The 26,357-nt window shown below is 47.8% G+C and overlaps 1 long non-coding RNA gene across 7 annotated transcripts in view; it reads left to right on the forward strand.

Moving 5' to 3' along the window:
* The window catches only part of LOC127930095 (uncharacterized), a 40,685-nt gene extending 16,812 nt beyond the window's left edge, over nucleotides 1–23,873 (forward strand). For 3 of the 7 annotated variants that reach the window (XR_008136706.1, XR_008136701.1, XR_008136702.1), the window contains 3 exons: nucleotides 19,310–19,415; nucleotides 19,927–19,979; nucleotides 22,986–23,873. This is a non-coding gene — a long non-coding RNA (uncharacterized LOC127930095). Of the gene's footprint in view, nucleotides 1–13,464; nucleotides 13,578–17,720; nucleotides 17,781–19,309; nucleotides 19,416–19,926; nucleotides 19,980–22,985 lie in introns of those variants that run through there. The other 4 variants (XR_008136703.1, XR_008136707.1, XR_008136705.1 and 1 more) reach the window with 4 other exon arrangements.
* The last annotated feature ends 2,484 nt before the right edge of the window (nucleotides 23,874–26,357 follow it).

Below are 26,357 nucleotides of genomic sequence, written 5' to 3' on the forward strand. Positions count from 1 at the left end.
AGATTGGTACGTGATGCCTCTCCCTCAGTAGTTTCCCTGTGTAGACGGTTGATAGATTGGTACGTGATGCCTCTCCCTCAGTAGTTTCCCTGTGTAGACGGTTGATAGATTGGTACGTGATGCCTCTCCCTCAGTAGTTTGCCTGTGTAGACGGTTGATAGATTGGTACGTGATGCCTCTCCCTCAGTAGTTTGCCTGTGTAGACGGTTGATAGATTGGTACGTGATGCCTCTCCCTCAGTAGTTTGCCTGTGTAGACGGTTGATAGATTGGTACGTGATGCCTCTCCCTCAGTAGTTTGCCTGTGTAGACGGTTGATAGATTGGTACGTGATGCCTCTCCCTCAGTAGTTTGCCTGTGTAGACGGTTGATAGATTGGTATAGTGATGCCTCTCCCTCAGTAGTTTCCTGTGTAGACGGTTGATAGATTGATGAGAGTTTTCCCTGTGTAGACGGTTGATAGATTGGTACGTGATGCCTCTCCCTCAGTAGTTTCCCTGTGTAGACGGTTGATAGATTGGTACGTGATGCCTCTCCCTCAGTAGTTTCCTCATAGTTGGTACGTGATGCCTCTCCCTCAGTAGTTTCCTGTGTAGACGGTTGATAGATTGGTACGTGATGCCTCTCCTCAGTAGTTTGCCTGTGTAGACGGTTGATAGATTGGTACGTGATGCCTCTCCTCAGTAGTTTCCCTGTGTAGACGGTTGATAGATTGGTACGTGATGCCTCTCCCTCAGTAGTTTCAGTGTAGACGGTTGATAGATTGGTACGTGATGCCTCTCCCTCAGTAGTTTCCCTGTGTAGACGGTTGATAGATTGGTACGTGATGCCTCTCCCTCAGTAGTTTCCTGTGTAGACGGTTGATAGATTGGTACATGATGCCTCTCCCTCAGTAGTTTCCCTGTGTAGACGGTTGATAGATTGGTACGTGATGCCTCTCCCTCAGTAGTTTGCCTGTGTAGACGGTTGATAGATTGGTACGTGATGCCTCTCCCTCAGTAGTTTCCCTGTGTAGACGGTTGATAGATTGGTACGTGATGCCTCTCCTCAGTAGTTTCCTGTGTAGACGGTTGATAGATTGGTACGTGATGCCTCTCCCTCAGTAGTTTGCCTGTGTAGACGGTTGATAGAGTTTCCCTCAGTAGTTTCCTGTGTAGACGGTTGATAGATTGGTACGTGATGCCTCTCCTCAGTAGTTTGCCTGTGTAGACGGTTGATAGATTGGTACGTGATGCCTCTCCCTCAGTAGTTTCCCTGTGTAGACGGTTGATAGATTGGTACGTGATGCCTCTCCTCAGTAGTTTCCCTGTGTAGACGGTTGATAGATTGGTACGTGATGCCTCTCCCTCAGTAGTTTGCCTGTGTAGACGGTTGATAGATTGGTACGTGATGCCTCTCCCTCAGTAGTTTGCCTGTGTAGACGGTTGATAGATTGGTACGTGATGCCTCTCCCTCAGTAGTTTCCTGTGTAGACGGTTGATAGATTGGTACGTGATGCCTCTCCCTCAGTAGTTTCCTGTGTAGACGGTTGATAGATTGATAGAGTAGTTTCCCTGTGTAGACGGTTGATAGATTGGTACGTGATGCCTCTCCCTCAGTAGTTTCCCTGTGTAGACGGTTGATAGATTGGTACGTGATGCCTCTCCTCAGTAGTTTCCCTGTGTAGAAGGTTGATAGATTGGTACGTGATGCCTCTCCCTCAGTAGTTTGCCTGTGTAGACGGTTGATAGATTGGTACGTGATGCCTCTCCCTCAGTAGTTTCCCTGTGTAGACGGTTGATAGATTGGTAGTGATGCCTCTCCTCAGTAGTTTACAGTGTAGACGGTTGATAGATTGGTACGTGATGCCTCTCCTCAGTAGTTTCCCTGTGTAGACGGTTGATAGATTGGTACGTGATGCCTCTCCCTCAGTAGTTTCCTGTGTAGACGGTTGATAGATTGGTACGTGATGCCTCTCCCTCAGTAGTTTGCCTGTGTAGACGGTTGATAGATTGGTACGTGATGCCTCTCCTCAGTAGTTTCCTGTGTAGACGGTTGATAGATTGGTACGTGATGCCTCTCCCTCAGTAGTTTCCCTGTGTAGACGGTTGATAGATTGGTACGTGATGCCTCTCCCTCAGTAGTTTCCCTGTGTAGACGGTTGATAGATTGGTACGTGATGCCTCTCCCTCAGTAGTTTGCCTGTGTAGACGGTTGATAGATTGGTACGTGATGCCTCTCCTCAGTAGTTTGCCTGTGTAGACGGTTGATAGATTGGTACGTGATGCCTCTCCTCAGTAGTTTGCCTGTGTAGACGGTTGATAGATTGGTACGTGATGCCTCTCCTCAGTAGTTTGCCTGTGTAGACGGTTGATAGATTGGTACGTGATGCCTCTCCCTCAGTAGTTTCCTGTGTAGACGGTTGATAGATTGGTACGTGATGCCTCTCCCTCAGTAGTTTCCTGTGTAGACGGTTGATAGATTGGTACGTGATGCCTCTCCTCAGTAGTTTCCTGTGTAGACGGTTGATAGATTGGTACGTGATGCCTCTCCCTCAGTAGTTTCCTGTGTAGACGGTTGATAGATTGGTACGTGATGCCTCTCCCTCAGTAGTTTGCCTGTGTAGACGGTTGATAGATTGGTAGTGATGCCTCTCCCTCAGTAGTTTCCTGTGTAGACGGTTGATAGATTGGTACGTGATGCCTCTCCTCAGTAGTTTGCCTGTGTAGACGGTTGATAGATTGGTACGTGATGCCTCTCCCTCAGTAGTTTGCCTGTGTAGACGGTTGATAGATTGGTACGTGATGCCTCTCCCTCAGTAGTTTCCTGTGTAGACGGTTGATAGATTGGTACCCTCTCCCTCAGTAGTTTGCCTGTGTAGACGGTTGATAGATTGGTACGTGATGCCTCTCCCTCAGTAGTTTGCCTGTGTAGACGGTTGATAGATTGGTTGATGCCTCTCCCTCAGTAGTTTGCCTGTGTAGACGGTTGATAGATTGGTACGTGATGCCTCTCCCTCAGTAGTTTCCCTGTGTAGACGGTTGATAGATTGGTACGTGATGCCTCTCCTCAGTAGTTTCCCTGTGTAGACGGTTGATAGATTGGTACGTGATGCCTCTCCTCAGTAGTTTCCCTGTGTAGACGGTTGATAGATTGGTACGTGATGCCTCTCCCTCAGTAGTTTCCCTGTGTAGACGGTTGATAGATTGGTACGTGATGCCTCTCCCTCAGTAGTTTGCCTGTGTAGACGGTTGATAGATTGGTACGTGATGCCTCTCCTCAGTAGTTTGCCTGTGTAGACGGTTGATAGATTGGTACGTGATGCCTCTCCTCAGTAGTTTGCCTGTGTAGACGGTTGATAGATTGGTACGTGATGCCTCTCCCTCAGTTTGCCTGTGTAGACGGTTGATAGATTGGTACGTGATGCCTCTCCTCAGTAGTTTGCCTGTGTAGACGGTTGATAGATTGGTACGTGATGCCTCTCCCTCAGTAGACGGTTGATAGATTTACCTGTCTCCCTCAGTAGTTTGCCTGTGTAGACGGTTGATAGATTGGTACGTGATGCCTCTCCCTCAGTAGTTTCCCTGTGTAGACGGTTGATAGATTGGTACGTGATGCCTCTCCTCAGTAGTTTCCCTGTGTAGACGGTTGATAGATTGGTACGTGATGCCTCTCCTCAGTAGTTTCCCTGTGTAGACGGTTGATAGATTGGTACGTGATGCCTCTCCCTCAGTAGTTTGCCTGTGACGGTTGATAGTTGATAGATTGGTACGTGATGAGTTTGCCTGTGTAGACGGTTGATAGATTGGTACGTGATGCCTCTCCCTCAGTAGTTTGCCTGTGTAGACGGTTGATAGATTGGTACGTGATGCCTCTCCCTCAGTAGTTTGCTGTGTAGACGGTTGATAGATTGGTACGTGATGCCTCTCCTCAGTAGTTTCCCTGTTGATAGATTGGTACATGATGCCTCTCCTCAGTAGGTTGATAGATTGGTACGTGATGCCTCTCCCTCAGTAGTTTGCCTGTGTAGACGGTTGATAGATTGGTACGTGATGCCTCTCCCTCAGTAGTTTGCCTGTGTAGACGGTTGATAGATTGGTACGTGATGCCTCTCCCTCAGTAGTTTCCCTGTGTAGACGGTTGATAGATTGGTACGTGATGCCTCTCCCTCAGTAGTTTCCTGTGTAGACGGTTGATAGATTGGTACGTGATGCCCTCTCCTCAGTAGTTTGCCTGTGTAGACGGTTGATAGATTGGTAGTAGTTTGTGATGCCTCTCCCTCAGTAGTTTCCTGTGTAGACGGTTGATAGATTGGTACGTGATGCCTCTCCCTCAGTAGTTTACTGTGTAGACGGTTGATAGATTGGTACGTGATGCCTCTCCCTCAGTAGTTTCCTGTGTAGACGGTTGATAGATTGGTACGTGATGCCTCTCCCTCAGTAGTTTCCTGTGTAGACGGTTGATAGATTGGTACGTGATGCCTCTCCCTCAGTAGTTTGCCTGTGTAGACGGTTGATAGATTGGTACGTGATGCCTCTCCCTCAGTAGTTTCCTGTGTAGACGGTTGATAGATTGGTACGTGATGCCTCTCCTCAGTAGTTTCCCTGTGTAGACGGTTGATAGATTGGTACGTGATGCCTCTCCCTCAGTAGTTTGCCTGTGTAGACGGTTGATAGATTGGTACGTGATGCCTCTCCCTCAGTAGTTTCCCTGTGTAGACGGTTGATAGATTGGTACGTGATGCCTCTCCTCAGTAGTTTCCTGTGTAGACGGTTGATAGATTGGTACGTGATGCCTCTCCCTCAGTAGTTTGCCTGTGTAGAAGGTTGATAGATTGGTACGTGATGCCTCTCCCTCAGTAGTTTGCCTGTGTAGACGGTTGATAGATTGGTACGTGATGCCTCTCCCTCAGTAGTTTGCCTGTGTAGACGGTTGATAGATTGGTACGTGATGCCTCTCCTCAGTAGTTTGCCTGTGTAGACGGTTGATAGATTGGTACGGATGCCTGTAGTTTCCTGTGTAGATTGATAGATTGGTACGTGATGCCTCTCCCTCAGTAGTTTCCTGTGTAGACGGTTGATAGATTGGTACGTGATGCCTCTCCCTCAGTAGTTTCCCTGTGTAGACGGTTGATAGATTGGTACGTGATGCCTCTCCCTCAGTAGTTTCCTGTGTAGACGGTTGATAGATTGGTACGTGATGCCTCTCCCTCAGTAGTTTGCCTGTGTAGACGGTTGATAGATTGGTACGTGATGCCTCTCCTCAGTAGTTTGCCTGTGTAGACGGTTGATAGATTGGTACGTGATGCCTCTCCCTCAGTAGTTTGCCTGTGTAGACGGTTGATAGATTGGTACGTGATGCCTCTCCTCAGTAGTTTGCCTGTGTAGACGGTTGATAGATTGGTACGTGATGCCTCTCCTCAGTAGTTTGCCTGTGTAGACGGTTGATAGATTGGTACGTGATGCCTCTCCTCAGTAGTTTCCCTGTGATGATAGATTGGTACCTCTCCTCAGTAGTTTCCCTGTGTAGACGGTTGATAGATTGGTACGTGATGTCTCTCCCTCAGTTTCTCTGTGTAGAAGGTTGATAGATTGGTACGTGATGCCTCTCCCTCAGTAGTTTGCCTGTGTAGACGGTTGATAGATTGGTACGTGATGCCTCTCCCTCAGTAGTTTGCCTCTGTAGACGGTTGATAGATTGGTACGTGATGTCTCTACCTCAGTTTCTCTGTGTAGAAGGTTGATAGATTGGTACGTGATGCCTCTCCCTCAGTTTCCCTGTGTAGACGGTTGATAGATTGGTACGTGATGCCTCTCCCTCAGTTTCCCTGTGTAGACGGTTGATAGATTGGTACGTGATGCCTCTCCCTCAGTTTCCCTGTGTAGACGGTTGATAGATTGGTACGTGATGTCTCTACCTCAGTTTCTCTGTGTAGAAGGTTGATAGATTGGTACGTGATGCCTCTCCTCAGTAGTTTGCCTGTGTAGAAGGTTGATAGATTGGTACGTGATGCCTCTCCCTCAGTAGTTTCCTGTGTAGACGGTTGATAGATTGGTACGTGATGCCTCTCCTCAGTAGTTTCCCTGTGTAGACGGTTGATAGATTGGTACGTGATGCCTCTCCCTCAGTAGTTTGCCTGTGTAGAAGGTTGATAGATTAGTACGTGATGCCTCTCCCTCAGTAGTTTGCCTGTGTAGACGGTTGATAGATTGGTACGTGATGCCTCTCCCTCAGTAGTTTCCTGTGTAGACGGTTGATAGATTGGTTGATGCCTCTCCTCAGTAGTTTGCCTGTGTAGACGGTTGATAGATTGGTACGTGATGCCTCTCCCTCAGTAGTTTCCCTGTGTAGACGGTTGATAGATTGGTACGTGATGCCTCTCCTCAGTAGTTTCCTGTGTAGACGGTTGATAGATTGGTACGTGATGCCTCTCCCTCAGTAGTTTCCTGTGTAGAAGGTTGATAGATTGGTACGTGATGCCTCTCCCTCAGTAGTTTCCCTGTGTAGACGGTTGATAGATTGGTACGTGATGCCTCTCCCTCAGTAGTTTGCCTGTGTAGACGGTTGATAGATTGGTACGTGATGCCTCTCCTCAGTAGTTTACCTGTGTAGACGGTTGATAGATTGGTACGTGATGCCTCTCCCTCAGTAGTTTCCCTGTGTAGACGGTTGATAGATTGGTACGTGATGCCTCTCCCTCAGTAGTTTGCCTGTGTAGACGGTTGATAGATTGGTACGTGATGCCTCTCCCTCAGTAGTTTCCTGTGTAGACGGTTGATAGATTGGTACGTGATGCCTCTCCCTCAGTAGTTTGCCTGTGTAGAAGGTTGAGTTTACGTGATGCCTGTAGTTTCCCTGTGTAGACGGTTGATAGATTGGTACGTGATGCCTCTCCTCAGTAGTTTCCCTGTGTAGACGGTTGATAGATTGGTACGTGATGCCTCTCCCTCAGTAGTTTGCCTGTGTAGACGGTTGATAGATTGGTACGTGATGCCTCTCCCTCAGTAGTTTGCCTGTGTAGACGGTTGATAGATTGGTACGTGATGCCTCTCCCTCAGTAGTTTCCCTGTGTAGACGGTTGATAGATTGGTACGTGATGCCTCTCCTCAGTAGTTTCCCTGTGTAGACGGTTGATAGATTGGTACGTGATGCCTCTCCCTCAGTAGTTTCCCTGTGTAGACGGTTGATAGATTGGTACGTGATGCCTCTCCCTCAGTAGTTTCCCTGTGTAGACGGTTGATAGATTGGTACGTGATGCCTCTCCCTCAGTAGTTTGCCTGTGTAGACGGTTGATAGATTGGTACGTGATGCCTCTCCTCAGTAGTTTGCCTGTGTAGACGGTTGATAGATTGGTACTCCTCTCCCTCAGTAGTTTCCTGTGTAGACGGTTGATAGATTGGTACGTGATGCCTCTCCCTCAGTAGTTTCCTGTGTAGACGGTTGATAGATTGGTACGTGATGCCTCTCCCTCAGTAGTTTGCCTGTGTAGACGGTTGATAGATTGGTACGTGATGCCTCTCCCTCAGTAGTTTCCTGTGTAGACGGTTGATAGATTGGTACGTGATGCCTCTCCTCAGTAGTTTCCTGTGTAGACGGTTGATAGATTGGTACGTGATGCCTCTCCCTCAGTAGTTTGCCTGTGTAGACGGTTGATAGATTGGTACGTGATGCCTCTCCCTCAGTAGTTTACAGTGAGACGGTTGATAGATTGGTACCCTCTCCCTCAGTAGTTTCCCTGTGTAGACGGTTGATAGATTGGTACGTGATGCCTCTCCCTCAGTAGTTTCCTGTGTAGACGGTTGATAGATTGGTACGTGATGCCTCTCCCTCAGTAGTTTGCCTGTGTAGACGGTTGATAGATTGGTACGTGATGCCTCTCCCTCAGTAGTTTGCCTGTGTAGACGGTTGATAGATTGGTACGTGATGCCTCTCCCTCAGTAGTTTGCCTGTGTAGACGGTTGATAGATTGGTACGTGATGCCTCTCCCTCAGTAGTTTGCCTGTGTAGACGGTTGATAGATTGGTACGTGATGCCTCTCCCTCAGTAGTTTGCCTGTGTAGACGGTTGATAGATTGGTACGTGATGCCTCTCCCTCAGTAGTTTCCCTGTGTAGACGGTTGATAGATTGGTACGTGATGCCTCTCCCTCAGTAGTTTCCCTGTGTAGACGGTTGATAGATTGGTACGTGATGCCTCTCCCTCAGTAGTTTCCCTGTGTAGACGGTTGATAGATTGGTACGTGATGCCTCTCCCTCAGTAGTTTGCCTGTGTAGACGGTTGATAGATTGGTACGTGATGCCTCTCCCTCAGTAGTTTGCCTGTGTAGACGGTTGATAGATTGGTACGTGATGCCTCTCCCTCAGTAGTTTCCCTGTGTAGACGGTTGATAGATTGGTACGTATGATAGATTGGTACTCTCCCCTCAGTAGTTTCCTGTGTAGACGGTTGATAGATTGGTACGTGATGCCTCTCCCTCAGTAGTTTGCCTGTGACGGTTGATAGATTGGTACGTGATGCCTCTCCCTCAGTAGTTTCCTGTGTAGACGGTTGATAGATTGGTACGTGATGCCTCTCCCTCAGTAGTTTCCCTGTGTAGACGGTTGATAGATTGGTACGTGATGCCTCTCCTCAGTAGTTTCCCTGTGTAGACGGTTGATAGATTGGTACGTGATGCCTCTCCCTCAGTAGTTTCCCTGTGTAGACGGTTGATAGATTGGTACGTGATGCCTCTCCCTCAGTAGTTTGCCTGTGTAGACGGTTGATAGATTGGTACGTGATGCCTCTCCCTCAGTAGTTTCCCTGTGTAGACGGTTGATAGATTGGTACGTGATGCCTCTCCCTCAGTAGTTTGCCTGTGTAGACGGTTGATAGATTGGTACGTGATGCCTCTCCCTCAGTAGTTTGCCTGTGTAGACGGTTGATAGATTGGTACGTGATGCCTCTCCCTCAGTAGTTTCCTGTGTAGACGGTTGATAGATTGGTACGTGATGCCTCTCCCTCAGTAGTTTGCCTGTGTAGACGGTTGATAGATTGGTACGTGATGCCTCTCCCTCAGTAGTTTGCCTGTGTAGAAGGTTGATAGATTGGTACGTGATGCCTCTCCCTCAGTAGTTTGCCTGTGTAGACGGTTGATAGATTGGTACGTGATGCCTCTCCCTCAGTAGTTTGCCTGTGTAGACGGTTGATAGATTGGTACGTGATGCCTCTCCCTCAGTAGTTTGCCTGTGTAGATTGATAGATTGGTACTGCCTCTCCTCAGTAGTTTGCCTGTGTAGACGGTTGATAGATTGGTACGTGATGCCTCTCCCTCAGTAGTTTGCCTGTGTAGACGGTTGATAGATTGGTACGTGATGCCTCTCCTCAGTAGTTTGCCTGTGTAGACGGTTGATAGATTGGTACGTGATGCCTCTCCCTCAGTAGTTTGCCTGTGTAGACGGTTGATAGATTGGTACGTGATGCCTCTCCCTCAGTAGTTTGCCTGTGTAGACGGTTGATAGATTGGTACGTGATGCCTCTCCCTCAGTAGTTTGCCTGTGTAGACGGTTGATAGATTGGTACGTGATGCCTCTCCTCAGTAGTTTCCCTGTGTAGACGGTTGATAGATTGGTACGTGATGCCTCTCCTCAGTAGTTTGCCTGTGTAGACGGTTGATAGATTGGTACGTGATGCCTCTCCCTCAGTAGTTTCCTGTGTAGACGGTTGATAGATTGGTACGTGATGCCTCTCCTCAGTAGTTTGCCTGTGTAGACGGTTGATAGATTGGTACGTGATGCCTCTCCTCAGTAGTTTGCCTGTGTAGACGGTTGATAGATTGGTACGTGATGCCTCTCCCTCAGTAGTTTCCTGTGTAGACGGTTGATAGATTGGTACGTGATGCCTCTCCCTCAGTAGTTTGATAGATTGGTACCCTCTCCCTCAGTAGTTTGCCTGTGTAGACGGTTGATAGATTGGTACGTGATGCCTCTCCCTCAGTAGTTTCCTGTGTAGACGGTTGATAGATTGGTACGTGATGCCTCTCCCTCAGTAGTTTCCTGTGTAGACGGTTGATAGATTGGTACGTGATGCCTCTCCCTCAGTAGTTTCCTGTGTAGACGGTTGATAGATTGGTACGTGATGCCTCTCCCTCAGTAGTTTGCCTGTGTAGACGGTTGATAGATTGGTACGTGATGCCTCTCCCTCAGTAGTTTGCCTGTGTAGACGGTTGATAGATTGGTACGTGATGCCTCTCCCTCAGTAGTTTGCCTGTGTAGACGGTTGATAGATTGGTACGTGATGCCTCTCCCTCAGTAGTTTCCTGTGTAGACGGTTGATAGATTGGTTTCCTGTGTAGACGGTTGATAGATTGGTACCCTCTCCCTCAGTAGTTTCCCTGTGTAGACGGTTGATAGATTGGTACGTGATGCCTCTCCCTCAGTAGTTTGCCTGTGTAGAAGGTTGATAGATTGGTACGTGATGCCTCTCCCTCAGTAGTTTGCCTGTGTAGACGGTTGATAGATTGGTACGTGATGCCTCTCCCAGTAGTTTCTCAGGTAGATTTCCCTCAGTAGTTTCCCTGTGTAGACGGTTGATAGATTGGTACGTGATGCCTCTCCTCAGTAGTTTGCCTGTGTAGACGGTTGATAGATTGGTACGTGATGCCTCTCCTCAGTAGTTTGCCTGTGTAGTGCCTCTCCCTCAGTAGTTTCCCTGTGTAGACGGTTGATAGATTGGTACGTGATGCCTCTCCTCAGTAGTTTCCCTGTGTAGACGGTTGATAGATTGGTACGTGATGCCTCTCCCTCAGTAGTTTCCCTGTAGACGGTTGATAGATTGGTAGGTTGAGTTTCCCTGTGTAGATTGATAGATTGGTACGTGATGCCTCTCCCTCAGTAGTTTGCCTGTGTAGACGGTTGATAGATTGGTACGTGATGCCTCTCCCTCAGTAGTTTCCTGTGTAGACGGTTGATAGATTGATGATGCCTCTCCCTCAGTAGTTTCCTGTGTAGACGGTTGATAGATTGGTACGTGATGCCTCTCCCTCATGTTTCCTGTGTAGACTTGATAGATTGGTACCCTCTCCTCAGTAGTTTGCCTGTGTAGACGGTTGATAGATTGGTACGTGATGCCTCTCCCTCAGTAGTTTGCCTGTGTAGACGGTTGATAGATTGGTACGTGATGCCTCTCCCTCAGTAGTTTCCTGTGTAGACGGTTGGTTGATGCCTCTCCTCAGTAGTTTCCCTGTGTAGACGGTTGATAGATGCCTGATGCCTCCCTCAGTAGTTTGCCTGTGTAGACGGTTGATAGATTGGTACGTGATGCCTCTCCCTCAGTAGTTTGCCTGTGTAGACGGTTGATAGATTGGTACGTGATGCCTCTCCCTCAGTAGTTTCCTGTGTAGACGGTTGATAGATTGGTACGTGATGCCTCTCCCTCAGTAGTTTGCCTGTGTAGAAGGTTGATAGATTGGTACGTGATGCCTCTCCCTCAGTAGTTTGCCTGTGTAGACGGTTGATAGATTGGTACGTGATGCCTCTCCCTCAGTAGTTTGCCTGTGTAGACGGTTGATAGATTGGTACGTGATGCCTCTCCCTCAGTAGTTTGCCTGTGTAGACGGTTGATAGATTGGTACGTGATGCCTCTCCCTCAGTAGTTTCCCTGTGATAGATTGGTACGGATGCCTAGATTTTGCCTGTGTAGACGGTTGATAGATTGGTACCCTCTCCTCAGTAGTTTCCTGTGTAGACGGTTGATAGATTGGTACGTGATGCCTCTCCCTCAGTAGTTTCCTGTGTAGACGGTTGATAGATTGGTACGTGATGCCTCTCCCTCAGTAGTTTCCCTGTGTAGACGGTTGATAGATTGGTACGTGATGCCTCTCCCTCAGTAGTTTGCCTGTGTAGACGGTTGATGCCTCTCCTCAGTAGTTTGCCTGTGTAGACGGTTGATAGATTGGTACGTGATGCCTCTCCTCAGTAGTTTCCCTGTGTAGACGGTTGATAGATTGGTACGTTGTTTCCCTGTGTAGACGATGATGCCTCTCCCTCAGTAGTTTGCCTGTGTAGACGGTTGATAGATTGGTACGTGATGCCTCTCCTCAGTAGTTTCCTGCGTAGACGGTTGATAGATTGGTACGTGATGCCTCTCCCTCAGTAGTTTGCCTGTGTAGACGGTTGATAGATTGGTACGTGATGCCTCTCCCTCAGTAGTTTGCCTGTGTAGACGGTTGATAGATTGGTACGTGATGCCTCTCCCTCAGTAGTTTGCCTGTGTAGACGGTTGATAGATTGGTACGTGATGCCTCTCCCTCAGTTTCCCTGTGTAGAAGGTTGATAGATTGGTACGTGATGCCTCTCCCTCAGTAGTTTGCCTGTGTAGACGGTTGATAGATTGGTACGTGATGCCTCTCCCTCAGTAGTTTCCTGTGTAGACGGTTGATAGATTGGTACGTGATGCCTCTCCCTCAGTAGACCTGTGTAGACGGTTGATAGATTGGTACGTGATGCCTCTCCCTCAGTAGTTTCCCTGTGTAGACGGTTGATAGATTGGTACGTGATGCCTCTCCCTCAGTAGTTTGCCTGTGTAGACGGTTGATAGATTGGTACGTGATGCCTCTCCTCAGTAGTTTGCCTGTGTAGACGGTTGATAGATTGGTACGTGATGCCTCTCCCTCAGTAGTTTGCCTGTGTAGACGGTTGATAGATTGGTACGTGATGCCTCTCCCTCAGTAGTTTGCCTGTGTAGACGGTTGATAGATTGGTAGTGATGCCTCTCCCTCAGTAGTTTCCCTGTGTAGAAGGTTGATAGATTGTACGTGATGCCTCTCCTCAGTATGCCTCTCCTCAGTAGTTTCCTGTGTAGACGGTTGATAGATTGGTACGTGATGCCTCTCCTCAGTAGTTTCCTGTGTAGACGGTTGATAGATTGGTACGTGATGCCTCTCCCTCAGTAGTTTCCTGTGTAGACCTGTGCCTCTCCTCAGAGTTTCGGTTGATAGATTGGTACGTGATGCCTCTCCCTCAGTAGTTTGAGACGGTTGATAGATTGGTACGTGATGCCTCTCCCTCAGTTGAGTTTCGTGATGCCTGTAGTTTACTGACGGTTGATAGATTGGTACGTGATGCCTCTCCTCAGTAGTTTCCCTGTGTAGACGGTTGATAGATTGGTACGTGATGCCTCTCCCTCAGTAGTTTGCCTGTGTAGACGGTTGATAGATTGGTACGTGATGCCTCTCCCTCAGTAGTTTGCCTGTGTAGAAGGTTGATAGATTGGTACGTGATGCCTCTCCTCAGTAGTTTCCTGTGTAGACGGTTGATAGATTGGTACGTGATGCCTCTCCCTCAGTAGTTTGCCTGTGTAGACGGTTGATAGATTGGTACGTGATGCCTCTCCCTCAGTAGTTTGCCTGTGTAGACGGTTGATAGTTTGCCTGATGCCTCTCCCTCAGTAGTTTGCCTGTGTAGACGGTTGATAGATTGGTACGTGATGCCTCTCCCTCAGTAGTTTCCTGTGTAGACGGTTGATAGATTGGTACGTGATGCCTCTCCCTCAGTAGTTTCCCTGTGTAGACGGTTGATAGATTGGTACGTGATGCCTCTCCCTCAGTAGTTTCCCTGTGTAGAAGGTTGATAGATTGGTACGTGATGCCTCTCCTCAGTAGTTTGCCTGTGTAGACGGTTGATAGATTGGTACGTGATGCCTCTCCCTCAGTAGTTTGCCTGTGTAGACGGTTGATAGATTGGTACGTGATGCCTCTCCCTCAGTAGTTTGCCTGTGTAGACGGTTGATAGATTGGTACGTGATGCCTCTCCTCAGTAGTTTGCCTGTGTAGACGGTTGATAGATTGGTAGATGCCTCTCCCTCAGTAGTTTGCCTGTGTAGACGGTTGATGATTGGTACCCTCTCCCTCAGTAGTTTGCCTGTGTAGACGGTTGATAGATTGGTACGTGATGCCTCTCCCTCAGTAGTTTCCTGTGTAGACGGTTGATAGATTGGTTGATGCCTCTCCCTCAGTAGTTTCCCTGTGTAGACGGTTGATAGATTGGTATGATGCCTCTCCTCAGTAGTTTGCCTGTGTAGACGGTTGATAGATTGGTACGTGATGCCTCTCCCTCAGTAGTTTGCCTGTGTAGACGGTTGATAGATTGGTACGTGATGCCTCTCCCTCAGTAGTTTGCCTGTGTAGACGGTTGATAGATTGGTACGTGAGATGCCTCTCCCTCAGTTTCCCTGTGTAGAAGGTTGATAGATTGGTACGTGATGCCTCTCCCTCAGTTTTCCTGTGTAGAAGGTTGATAGATTGGTACGTGAGATGCCTCTCCCTCAGTTTCCCTGTGTAGACGGTTGATAGATTGGTACGTGATGCCTCTCCCTCAGTTTGCCTGTGTAGAAGGTTGATAGATTGGTACGTGAGATGCCTCTCCCTCAGTTTCCCTGTGTAGACGGTTGATAGATTGGTACGTGATGCCTCTCCCTCAGTAGTTTCCTGTGTAGACGGTTGATAGATTGGTACGTGATGCCTCTCCCTCAGTAGTTTCCCTGTGTAGACGGTTGATAGATTGGTACGTGATGCCTCTCCCTCAGTAGTTTCCCTGTGTAGACGGTTGATAGATTGGTACGTGATGCCTCTCCTCAGTAGTTTGCCTGTGTAGAAGGTTGATAGATTAGTACGTGATGCCTCTCCCTCAGTAGTTTGCCTGTGTAGACGGTTGATAGATTGGTACGTGATGCCTCTCCCTCAGTAGTTTCCCTGTGTAGACGGTTGATAGATTGGTACGTGATGCCTCTCCCTCAGTAGTTTGCCTGTGTAGACGGTTGATAGATTGGTACGTGATGCCTCTCCCTCAGTAGTTTCCTGTGTAGAAGGTTGATAGATTGGTACGTGATGCCTCTCCCTCAGTAGTTTCCTGTGTAGACGGTTGATAGATTGGTACGTGATGCCTCTCCCAGTAGTTTCCTGTGTAGTTTAGATTAGTACCCTGTAGTTTGCCTGGTTTGATAGATTGGTACGTGATGCCTCTCCCTCAGTAGTTTGCCTGTGTAGACGGTTGATAGATTGGTACGTGATGCCTCTCCCTCAGTAGTTTGCCTGTGTAGAAGGTTGATAGATTGCCGTGATGCCTCTCCTCAGTAGTTTGCCTGTGTAGACGGTTGATAGATTGGTACGTGATGCCTCTCCCTCAGTAGTTTGCCTGTGTAGACGGTTGATAGATTGGTACGTGATGCCTCTCCCTCAGTAGTTTGCCTGTGTAGACGGTTGATAGATTGGTACGTGATGCCTCTCCCTCAGTAGTTTCCGGTTGATAGATTGGTACGTGATGCCTCTCCTCAGAGTTTCCCTGTGTTGATAGATTGGTACATGATGCCTCTCCTCAGTAGTTTGCCTGTGTAGACGGTTGATAGATTGGTACGTGATGCCTCTCCCTCAGTAGTTTGCCTGTGTAGAAGGTTGATAGATTGGTACGTGATGCCTCTCCCTCAGTGATGCCTCTCCCTCAGTAGTTTGCCTGTGTAGACGGTTGATAGATTGGTACGTGATGCCTCTCCCTCAGTAGTTTCCCTGTGTAGACGGTTGATAGATTGGTACGTGATGCCTCTCCCTCAGTAGTTTCCTGTGTAGACGGTTGATAGATTGGTACGTGATGCCTCTCCCTCAGTAGTTTGCCTGTGTAGACGGTTGATAGATTGGTACGTGATGCCTCTCCTCAGTAGTTTGCCTGTGTAGACGGTTGATAGATTGGTACGTGATGCCTCCCTCAGTAGTTTGCCTGTGTAGACGGTTGATAGATTGGTACGTGATGCCTCTCCCTCAGTAGTTTCCCTGTGTAGACGGCCTTGAGTTTCCTGTGTAGACGGTTGATAGATTGGTACGTGATGCCTCTCCCTCAGTAGTTTCCTGTGTAGAAGGTTGATAGATTAGTACGTGATGCCTCTCCTCAGTAGTTTGCCTGTGTAGACGGTTGATAGATTGGTACGTGATGCCTCTCCCTCAGTAGTTTCCTGTGTAGACGGTTGATAGATTGGTACATGATGCCTCTCCCTCAGTAGTTTGCCTGTGTAGACGGTTGATAGATTGGTACGTGATGCCTCTCCTCAGTAGTTTGCCTGTGTAGACGGTTGATAGATTGGTACGTGATGCCTCTCCTCAGTAGTTTCCTGTGTAGAAGGTTGATAGATTGGTACGTGATGCCTCTCCCTCAGTAGTTTGCCTGTGTAGACGGTTGATAGATTGGTACGTGATGCCTCTCCCTCAGTAGTTTGCCTGTGTAGACGGTTGATAGATTGGTACGTGATGCCTCTCCCTCAGTAGTTTGCCTGTGTAGACGGTTGATAGATTGGTACGTGATGCCTCTCCCTCAGTAGTTTCCCTGTGTAGACGGTTGATAGATTGGTACGTGATGCCTCTCCCTCAGTAGTTTGCCTGTGTAGACGGTTGATAGATTGGTACGTGATGCCTCTCCCTCAGTAGTTTGCCTGTGTAGACGGTTGATAGATTGGTACGTGATGCCTCTCCCTCAGTTTCCCTGTGTAGAAGGTTGATAGATTGGTACGTGATGCCTCTCCCTCAGTAGTTTGCCTGTGTAGACGGTTGATAGATTGGTACGTGATGCCTCTCCCTCAGTAGTTTGCCTGTGTAGACGGTTGATAGATTGGTACGTGATGCCTCTCCCTCAGTAGTTTGCCTGTGTAGACGGTTGATAGATTGGTACGTGATGCCTCTCCCTCAGTAGTTTCCCTGTGTAGACGGTTGATAGATTGGTACGTGATGCCTCTCCCTCAGTAGTTTACAGTGTAGACGGTTGATAGATTGGTACGTGATGCCTCTCCCTCAGTAGTTTCCCTGTGTAGACGGTTGATAGATTGGTACATGATGCCTCTCCTCAGTAGTTTGCCTGTGTAGACGGTTGATAGATTGGTACGTGATGCCTCTCCCTCAGTAGTTTGCCTGTGTAGAAGGTTGATAGATTGGTACGTGATGCCTCTCCCTCAGTAGTTTGCCTGTGTAGAAGGTTGATAGATTGGTACGTGATGCCTCTCCCTCAGTAGTTTCCCTGTGTAGACGGTTGATAGATTGGTACGTGATGCCTCTCCCTCAGTAGTTTCCCTGTGTAGACGGTTGATAGATTGGTACGTGATGCCTCTCCCTCAGTAGTTTGCCTGTGTAGAAGGTAGTTTACGTGATGCCTGTTTGCCTGTGTAGACGGTTGATAGATTGGTACGTGATGCCTCTCCCTCAGTAGTTTGCCTGTGTAGACGGTTGATAGATTGGTACGTGATGCCTCTCCCTCAGTAGTTTGCCTGTGTAGACGGTTGATAGATTGGTACGTGATGCCTCTCCCTCAGTAGTTTCCTGTGTAGAAGGTTGATAGATTGGTACGTGATGCCTCTCCCTCAGTAGTTTCCTGTGTAGACGGTTGATAGATTGGTACGTGATGCCTCTCCTCAGTAGTTTCCCTGTGTAGAAGGTTGATAGATTGGTAGTGATGCCTCTCCTCAGTAGTTTCCTGTGAGAAGGTTGATAGATTGGTACGTGATGTCTCCCTCAGTAGTTTGCCTGTGTAGACGGTTGATAGATTGGTACGTGATGCCTCTCCTCAGTAGTTTGCCTGTGTAGACGGTTGATAGATTGGTACGTGATGCCTCTCCTCAGTAGTTTGCCTGTGTAGAAGGTTGATAGATTGGTACGTGATGCCTCTCCTCAGTAGTTTGCCTGTGTAGACGGTTGATAGATTGGTACGTGATGCCTCTCCCTCAGTAGTTTGCCTGTGTAGACGGTTGATAGATTGGTACGTGATGCCTCTCCCTCAGTAGTTTGCCTGTGTAGACGGTTGATAGATTGGTACGTGATGTCTCTCCCTCAGTTTCCCTGTGTAGACGGTTGATAGATTGGTACGTGATGCCTCTCCCTCAGTTTCCCTGTGTAGACGGTTGATAGATTGGTACGTGATGCCTCTCCCTCAGTAGTTTCCCTGTGTAGACGGTTGATAGATTGGTACGTGATGCCTCTCCCTCAGTAGTTTGCCTGTGTAGACGGTTGATAGATTGGTACGTGATGCCTCTCCCTCAGTAGTTTCCCTGTGTAGACGGTTGATAGATTGGTACGTGATGCCTCTCCCTCAGTAGTTTCCCTGTGTAGACGGTTGATAGATTGGTACGTGATGCCTCTCCCTCAGTAGTTTGCCTGTGTAGACGGTTGATGATGCCTCTCCCTCAGTAGTTTCCCTGTGTAGTTGATAGATTGGTACGTGATGCCTCTCCCTCAGTAGTTTGCCTGTGTAGACGGTTGATAGATTGGTACGTGATGCCTCTCCTCAGTAGTTTCCCTGTGTAGACGGTTGATAGATTGGTACGTGATGCCTCTCCCTCAGTTTGCCTGTGTAGTTTCCCTGTGTTTCCCTGTGTAGACGGTTGATAGATTGGTACGTGATGCCTCTCCCTCAGTAGTTTGCCTGTGTAGAAGGTTGATAGATTAGTACGTGATGCCTCTCCCTCAGTAGTTTGCCTGTGTAGACGGTTGATAGATTGGTACGTGATGCCTCTCCCTCAGTAGTTTGCCTGTGTAGAAGGTTGATAGATTAGTACGTGATGCCTCTCCTCAGCAGTTTGCCTGTGTAGACGGTTGATAGATTGGTACGTGATGCCTCTTCCTCAGTAGTTTGCCTGTGTAGACGGTTGATAGATTGGTACGTGATGCCTCTCCCTCAGTAGTTTGCCTGTGTAGACGGTTGATAGATTGGTACGTGATGCCTCTCCCTCAGTAGTTTCCCTGTGTAGACGGTTGATAGATTGGTACGTGATGCCTCTCCTCAGTAGTTTCCTGTGTAGACGGTTGATAGATTGGTACGTGATGCCTCTCCCTCAGTAGTTTCCCTGTGTAGACGGTTGATAGATTGGTACGTGATGCCTCTCCCTCAGTAGTTTGCCTGTGTAGACGGTTGATAGATTGGTACGTGATGCCTCTCCCTCAGTAGTTTCCCTGTGTAGACGGTTGATAGATTGGTACGTGATGCCTCTCCTCAGTAGTTTCCCTGTGTAGACGGTTGATAGATTGGTACGGATGCCTCTCCCTCAGTAGTTTGCCTGTGTAGACGGTTGATAGATTGGTACATGATGCCTCTCCCTCAGTAGTTTCCCTGTGTAGACGGTTGATAGATTGGTACATGATGCCTCTCCCTCAGTAGTTTGCCTGTGTAGACGGTTGATAGATTGGTACATGATGCCTCTCCCTCAGTAGTTTGCCTGTGTAGACGGTTGATAGATTGGTACGTGATGCCTCTCCCTCAGTAGTTTGCCTGTGTAGACAGTTGATAGATTGGTACATGATGCCTCTCCCTCAGTAGTTTACCTGAGTAGAAGGTTGATAGATTGGTACGTGATGCCTCTCCCTCAGTAGTTTCCCTGTGTAGAAGGTTGATAGATTGGTACGTGATGCCTCTCCCTCAGTAGTTTCCCTGTGTAGACGGTTGATAGATTGGTACGTGTTTTGCCTGTGTAGACGGTTGATAGATTGGTACGTGATGCCTCTCCCTCAGTAGTTTCCCTGTGTAGACGGTTGATAGATTGGTACATGATGCCTCTCCCTCAGTAGTTTCCTGTGTAGACGGTTGATAGATTGGTACGTGATGCCTCTCCCTCAGTAGTTTGCCTGTGTAGACGGTTGATAGATTGGTACGTGATGCCTCTCCCTCAGTAGTTTCCTGTGTAGAAGGTTGATAGATTGGTACGTGATGCCTCTCCCTCAGTAGTTTGCCTGTGTAGACGGTTGATAGATTGGTACGTGATGCCTCTCCCTCAGTAGTTTGCCTGTGTAGAAGGTTGATAGATTGGTACGTGATGCCTCTCCCTCAGTAGTTTGCCTGTGTAGACGGTTGATAGATTGGTACGTGATGCCTCTCCCTCAGTAGTTTGCCTGTGTAGACGGTTGATAGATTGGTACGTGATGCCTCTCCCTCAGTAGTTTGCCTGTGTAGAAGGTTGATAGATTGGTACGTGATGCCTCTCCCTCAGTAGTTTCCCTGTGTAGAAGGTTGATAGATTGGTACGTGATGCCTCTCCCTCAGTAGTTTGCCTGTGTAGACGGTTGATAGATTGGTACGTGATGCCTCTCCCTCAGTAGTTTGCCTGTGTAGACGGTTGATAGATTGGTACGTGATGCCTCTCCCTCAGTTTCCCTGTGTAGAAGGTTGATAGATTGGTACGTGATGCCTCTCCCTCAGTAGTTTCCCTGTGTAGACGGTTGATAGATTGGTACGTGATGCCTCTCCCTCAGTAGTTTGCCTGTGTAGACGGTTGATAGATTGGTACGTGATGCCTCTCCTCAGTAGTTTCCCTGTGTAGACGGTTGATAGATTGGTACGTGATGCCTCTCCCTCAGTAGTTTGCCTGTGTAGACGGTTGATAGATTGGTACGTGATGCCTCTCCCTCAGTAGTTTGCCTGTGTAGACGGTTGATAGATTGGTACGTGATGCCTCTCCCTCAGTAGTTTGCCTGTGTAGAAGGTTGATAGATTGGTACGTGATGCCTCTCCCTCAGTAGTTTGCCTGTGTAGACGGTTGATAGATTGGTACGTGATGCCTCTCCCTCAGTAGTTTGCCTGTGTAGACGGTTGATAGATTGGTACGTGATGCCTCTCCCTCAGTAGTTTGCCTGTGTAGACGGTTGATAGATTGGTACGTGATGCCTCTCCCTCAGTAGTTTCCCTGTGTAGACGGTTGATAGATTGGTACGTGATGCCTCTCCCTCAGTAGTTTCCCTGTGTAGACGGTTGATAGATTGGTACATGATGCCTCTCCCTCAGTAGTTTGCCTGTGTAGACGGTTGATAGATTGGTACGTGATGCCTCTCCCTCAGTAGTTTACCTGTGTAGAAGGTTGATAGATTGGTACGTGATGCCTCTCCCTCAGTAGTTTACCTGTGTAGAAGGTTGATAGATTGGTACGTGATGCCTCTCCCTCAGTAGTTTCCCTGTGTAGACGGTTGATAGATTGGTACGTGATGCCTCTCCCTCAGTAGTTTCCTGTGTAGACAGTTGATAGATTGGTACATGATGCCTCTCCCTCAGTAGTTTGCCTGTGTAGAAGGTTGATAGATTAGTACGTGATGCCTCTCCCTCAGCAGTTTGCCTGTGTAGACGGTTGATAGATTGGTACGTGATGCCTCTCCCTCAGTAGTTTACAGTGTAGACGGTTGATAGATTGGTTGATGCCTCTACCTCAGTAGTTTCCCTGTGTAGACGGTTGATAGATTGGTACGTGATGCCTCTCCCTCAGTAGTTTCCCTGTGTAGAAGGTTGATAGATTAGTACGTGATGCCTCTCCCTCAGTAGTTTGCCTGTGTAGACGGTTGATAGATTGGTACGTGATGCCTCTCCCTCAGTAGTTTCCCTGTGTAGAAGGTTGATAGATTAGTACGTGATGCCTCTCCCTCAGTAGTTTGCCTGTGTAGACGGTTGATAGATTGGTACGTGATGCCTCTCCCTCAGTAGTTTGCCTGTGTAGACGGTTGATAGATTGGTACGTGATGCCTCTCCCTCAGTAGTTTGCCTGTGTAGAAGGTTGATAGATTAGTACGTGATGCCTCTCCCTCAGCAGTTTGCCTGTGTAGACGGTTGATAGATTGGTACGTGATGCCTCTCCCTCAGTAGTTTGCCTGTGTAGACGGTTGATAGATTGGTACGTGATGCCTCTCCCTCAGTAGTTTGCCTGTGTAGACGGTTGATAGATTGGTACGTGATGCCTCTCCCTCAGTAGTTTCCCTGTGTAGACGGTTGATAGATTGGTACGTGATGCCTCTCCCTCAGTAGTTTCCCTGTGTAGACGGTTGATAGATTGGTACATGATGCCTCTCCCTCAGTAGTTTGCCTGTGTAGACGGTTGATAGATTGGTACATGATGCCTCTCCCTCAGTAGTTTCCCTGTGTAGACGGTTGATAGATTGGTACGTGATGCCTCTCCCTCAGTAGTTTGCCTGTGTAGACGGTTGATAGATTGGTACATGATGCCTCTCCCTCAGTAGTTTCCCTGTGTAGACGGTTGATAGATTGGTACATGATGCCTCTCCCTCAGTAGTTTGCCTGTGTAGACGGTTGATAGATTGGTACGTGATGCCTCTCCCTCAGTAGTTTCCCTGTGTAGACGGTTGATAGATTGGTACGTGATGCCTCTCCCTCAGTAGTTTACCTGTGTAGAAGGTTGATAGATTGGTACGTGATGCCTCTCCCTCAGCAGTTTGCCTGTGTAGACGGTTGATAGATTGGTACGTGATGCCTCTCCCTCAGTAGTTTGCCTGTGTAGAAGGTTGATAGATTAGTACGTGATGCCTCTCCCTCAGCAGTTTGCCTGTGTAGACGGTTGATAGATTGGTACGTGATGCCTCTTCCTCAGTAGTTTGCCTGTGTAGACGGTTGATAGATTGGTACGTGATGCCTCTCCCTCAGTAGTTTGCCTGTGTAGACGGTTGATAGATTGGTACGTGAGGCCTCTCCCTTAGTAGTTTCCTGTGTAGACGGTTGATAGATTGGTACGTGAGGCCTCTCCCTCAGTAGTTTCCCTGTGTAGACGGTTGATAGATTGGTACGTGATGCCTCTCCCTCAGTAGTTTCCCTGTGTAGACGGTTGATAGATTGGTACGTGATGCCTCTCCTCAGTAGTTTGCCTGTGTAGACGGTTGATAGATTGGTACGTGATGCCTCTCCCTCAGTAGTTTCCCTGTGTAGACGGTTGATAGATTGGTACGTGAGGCCTCTCCCTCAGTAGTTTCCTGTGTAGACGGTTGATAGATTGGTACGTGATGCCTCTCCCTCAGTAGTTTGCCTGTGTAGACGGTTGATAGATTGGTACATGATGCCTCTCCCTCAGTAGTTTCCCTGTGTAGACGGTTGATAGATTGGTACGTGATGCCTCTCCCTCAGTAGTTTGTCTGTGTAGACGGTTGATAGATTGGTACATGATGCCTCTCCCTCAGTAGTTTCCCTGTGTAGACGGTTGATAGATTGGTACGTGATGCCTCTCCCTCAGTTTCCCTGTGTAGAAGGTTGATAGATTGGTACGTGATGCCTCTCCCTCAGTAGTTTCCCTGTGTAGACGGTTGATAGATTGGTACGTGATGCCTCTCCCTCAGTAGTTTGCCTGTGTAGAAGGTTGATAGATTGGTACGTGATGCCTCTCCCTCAGTAGTTTGCCTGTGTAGACGTTTGATAGATTGGTACGTGATGCCTCTCCCTCAGTAGTTTGCCTGTGTAGACAGTTGATAGATTGGTACGTGATGCCTCTCCCTCAGTAGTTTGCCTGTGTAGACGGTTGATAGATTGGTACGTGATGCCTCTCCCTCAGTAGTTTCCCTGTGTAGAAGGTTGATAGATTAGTACGTGATGCCTCTACCTCAGTAGTTTCCCTGTGTAGACGGTTGATAGATTGGTACGTGATGCCTCTCCCTCAGTAGTTTCCCTGTGTAGAAGGTTGATAGATTAGTACGTGATGCCTCTCCCTCAGTAGTTTGCCTGTGTAGACGGTTGATAGATTGGTACGTGATGCCTCTCCCTCAGTAGTTTGCCTGTGTAGAAGGTTGATAGATTAGTACGTGATGCCTCTCCCTCAGCAGTTTGCCTGTGTAGACGGTTGATAGATTGGTACGTGATGCCTCTCCCTCAGTAGTTTGCCTGTGTAGACGGTTGATAGATTGGTACGTGATGCCTCTCCCTCAGTAGTTTGCCTGTGTAGACGGTTGATAGATTGGTACGTGAGGCCTCTCCCTCAGTAGTTTCCCTGTGTAGACGGTTGATAGATTGGTACGTGATGCCTCTCCCTCAGTAGTTTGCCTGTGTAGACGGTTGATAGATTGGTACGTGATGCCCCTCCCTCAGTAGTTTCCCTGTGTAGACGGTTGATAGATTGGTACGTGATGCCTCTCCCTCAGTAGTTTCCCTGTGTAGACGGTTGATAGATTGGTACGTGATGCCTCTCCCTCAGTAGTTTCCTGTGTAGACGGTTGATAGATTGGTACGTGATGCCTCTCCCTCAGTAGTTTCCTGTGTAGACGGTTGATAGATTGGTACGTGATGCCTCTCCTCAGTAGTTTCCCTGTGTAGACGGTTGATAGATTAGTACGTGATGCCTCTCCCTCAGTAGTTTCCCTGTGTAGACGGTTGATAGATTGGTACGTGATGCCTCTCCCTCAGTAGTTTGTCTGTGTAGACGGTTGATAGATTGGTACATGATGCCTCTCCCTCAGTAGTTTCCCTGTGTAGACGGTTGATAGATTGGTACATGATGCCTCTCCTCAGTAGTTTCCCTGTGTAGACGGTTGATAGATTGGTACGTGATGCCTCTCCCTCAGTAGTTTCCCTGTGTAGACGGTTGATAGATTGGTACGTGATGCCTCTCCCTCAGTAGTTTCCTGTGTAGACGGTTGATAGATTGGTACATGATGCCTCTCCCTCAGTAGTTTCCCTGTGTAGAAGGTTGATAGATTGGTACGTGATGTCTCTACCTCAGTAGTTTACAGTGTAGACGGTTGATAGATTGGTACGTGATGCCTCTCCCTCAGTAGTTTCCCTGTGTAGACGGTTGATAGATTGGTACGTGATGCCTCTCCCTCAGTAGTTTACAGTGTAGACGGTTGATAGATTGGTACATGATGCCTCTCCCTCAGTAGTTTCCCTGTGTAGACGGTTGATAGATTAGTACGTGATGCCTCTCCCTCAGTAGTTTCCCTGTGTAGACGGTTGATAGATTGGTACGTGATGCCTCTCCTCAGTAGTTTCCCTGTGTAGACGGTTGATAGATTGGTACGTGATGCCTCTCCCTCAGTAGTTTCCCTGTGTAGACGGTTGATAGATTAGTACGTGATGCCTCTCCCTCAGTAGTTTCCCTGTGTAGACGGTTGATAGATTGGTACGTGATGCCTCTCCCTCAGTAGTTTCCCTGTGTAGACGGTTGATAGATTGGTACGTGATGTCTCTCCCTCAGTAGTTTCCCTGTGTAGACGGTTGATAGATTGGTACGTGATGCCTCTCCTCAGTAGTTTCCCTGTGTAGACGGTTGATAGATTGGTACGTGATGCCTCTCCCTCAGTAGTTTCCCTGTGTAGACGGTTGATAGATTGGTACGTGATGCCTCTCCCTCAGTAGTTTCCCTGTGTAGACGGTTGATAGATTGGTACGTGATGCCTCTCCCTCAGTAGTTTCCCTGTGTAGACGGTTGATAGATTGGTACGTGATGCCTCTCCCTCAGCAGTTTCCCTGTGTAGACGGTTGATAGATTGGTACGTGATGCCTCTCCCTCAGTTTCTCTGTGTAGAAGGTTGATAGATTGGTACGTGATGCCTCTCCCTCAGTTTCTCTGTGTAGAAGGTTGATAGATTGGTACGTGATGCCTCTCCCTCAGTTTCTCTGTGTAGACGGTTGATAGATTGGTACGTGATGCCTCTCCCTCAGTAGTTTCCCTGTGTAGACGGTTGATAGATTGGTACGTGATGATCATCACAAATCATTCAAAAGTTATATTATTTAGCAAATCAGACAGAACAATTGTCTTGTTTTTTGAATTTTCAGATAGCCAGGGTCACACTCCAATACTCAGACATTATTTACAAAAGATGCATTTGTGTTTAGTGAGTCCACCAGACCAGACATAGTATGGATGACTGCGTGTTCTCTTGATAAGTGTGTGAATTTTAGTATTTTCCTGTCCTGCTAAGCATTCAAAATGTAATGAGTACCTGTGGGTGTCATGGAAAATGTATGGAGTAAAAAGTACAATATTTTCTTTAGGACTGTAGTGAAGTAAAAGTGAAGGTAGTCAAAAATCTCATTAAAGTTTTTAATTTTTTTAAATTAAAGTACAGATACCCCAAAAAACTACTTAAGTAGTACTTTTAAATATTCTTTAAAGTACTTTACGCCACTTTTAAACAGGGACAATAAAAGGCCACTCTAAAATGTGCAGTTTTGTAACACAACACAATGCCACAGATGTCTCAAGTTTTGAGGGAGAGTGCAATTGGCATGCTGACTGCAGGATTGTCCACCAGAGCTGTTGCCAGATAATTGAATGTTAATTTCTCTACCATAAGCCGACTCCAACATCGTTTTAGAGAATTTGGCAGTACATCCATCCGGCCTCGCAACCGCAGACCACGTGTATGGCGTCATGTGGGCGAACAGTATTCTGATGTCAATGTTGTGAACAGAGTGCCCCATGGTGGAGGTGGGGTTATGGTATGGGCAGGCATACTATGGGCAGGCTACGGACAATGAACACAACTGCATTTTATCGATGGCAATTTGAATGCACAGAGATACTGTGATGAGATCCTGAGGCCCATCGTCGTGCCATTCATCCGCTGCCATCACCTCATTTTTCAGCATAATAATGCACAGCCCCATGTCGCAAGAATCTGTACACA

The sequence above is a fragment of the Oncorhynchus keta genome, chromosome 5 (genome assembly GCF_023373465.1).
Source record: "Oncorhynchus keta strain PuntledgeMale-10-30-2019 chromosome 5, Oket_V2, whole genome shotgun sequence".
Taxonomy (NCBI): domain Eukaryota; kingdom Metazoa; phylum Chordata; class Actinopteri; order Salmoniformes; family Salmonidae; genus Oncorhynchus; species Oncorhynchus keta.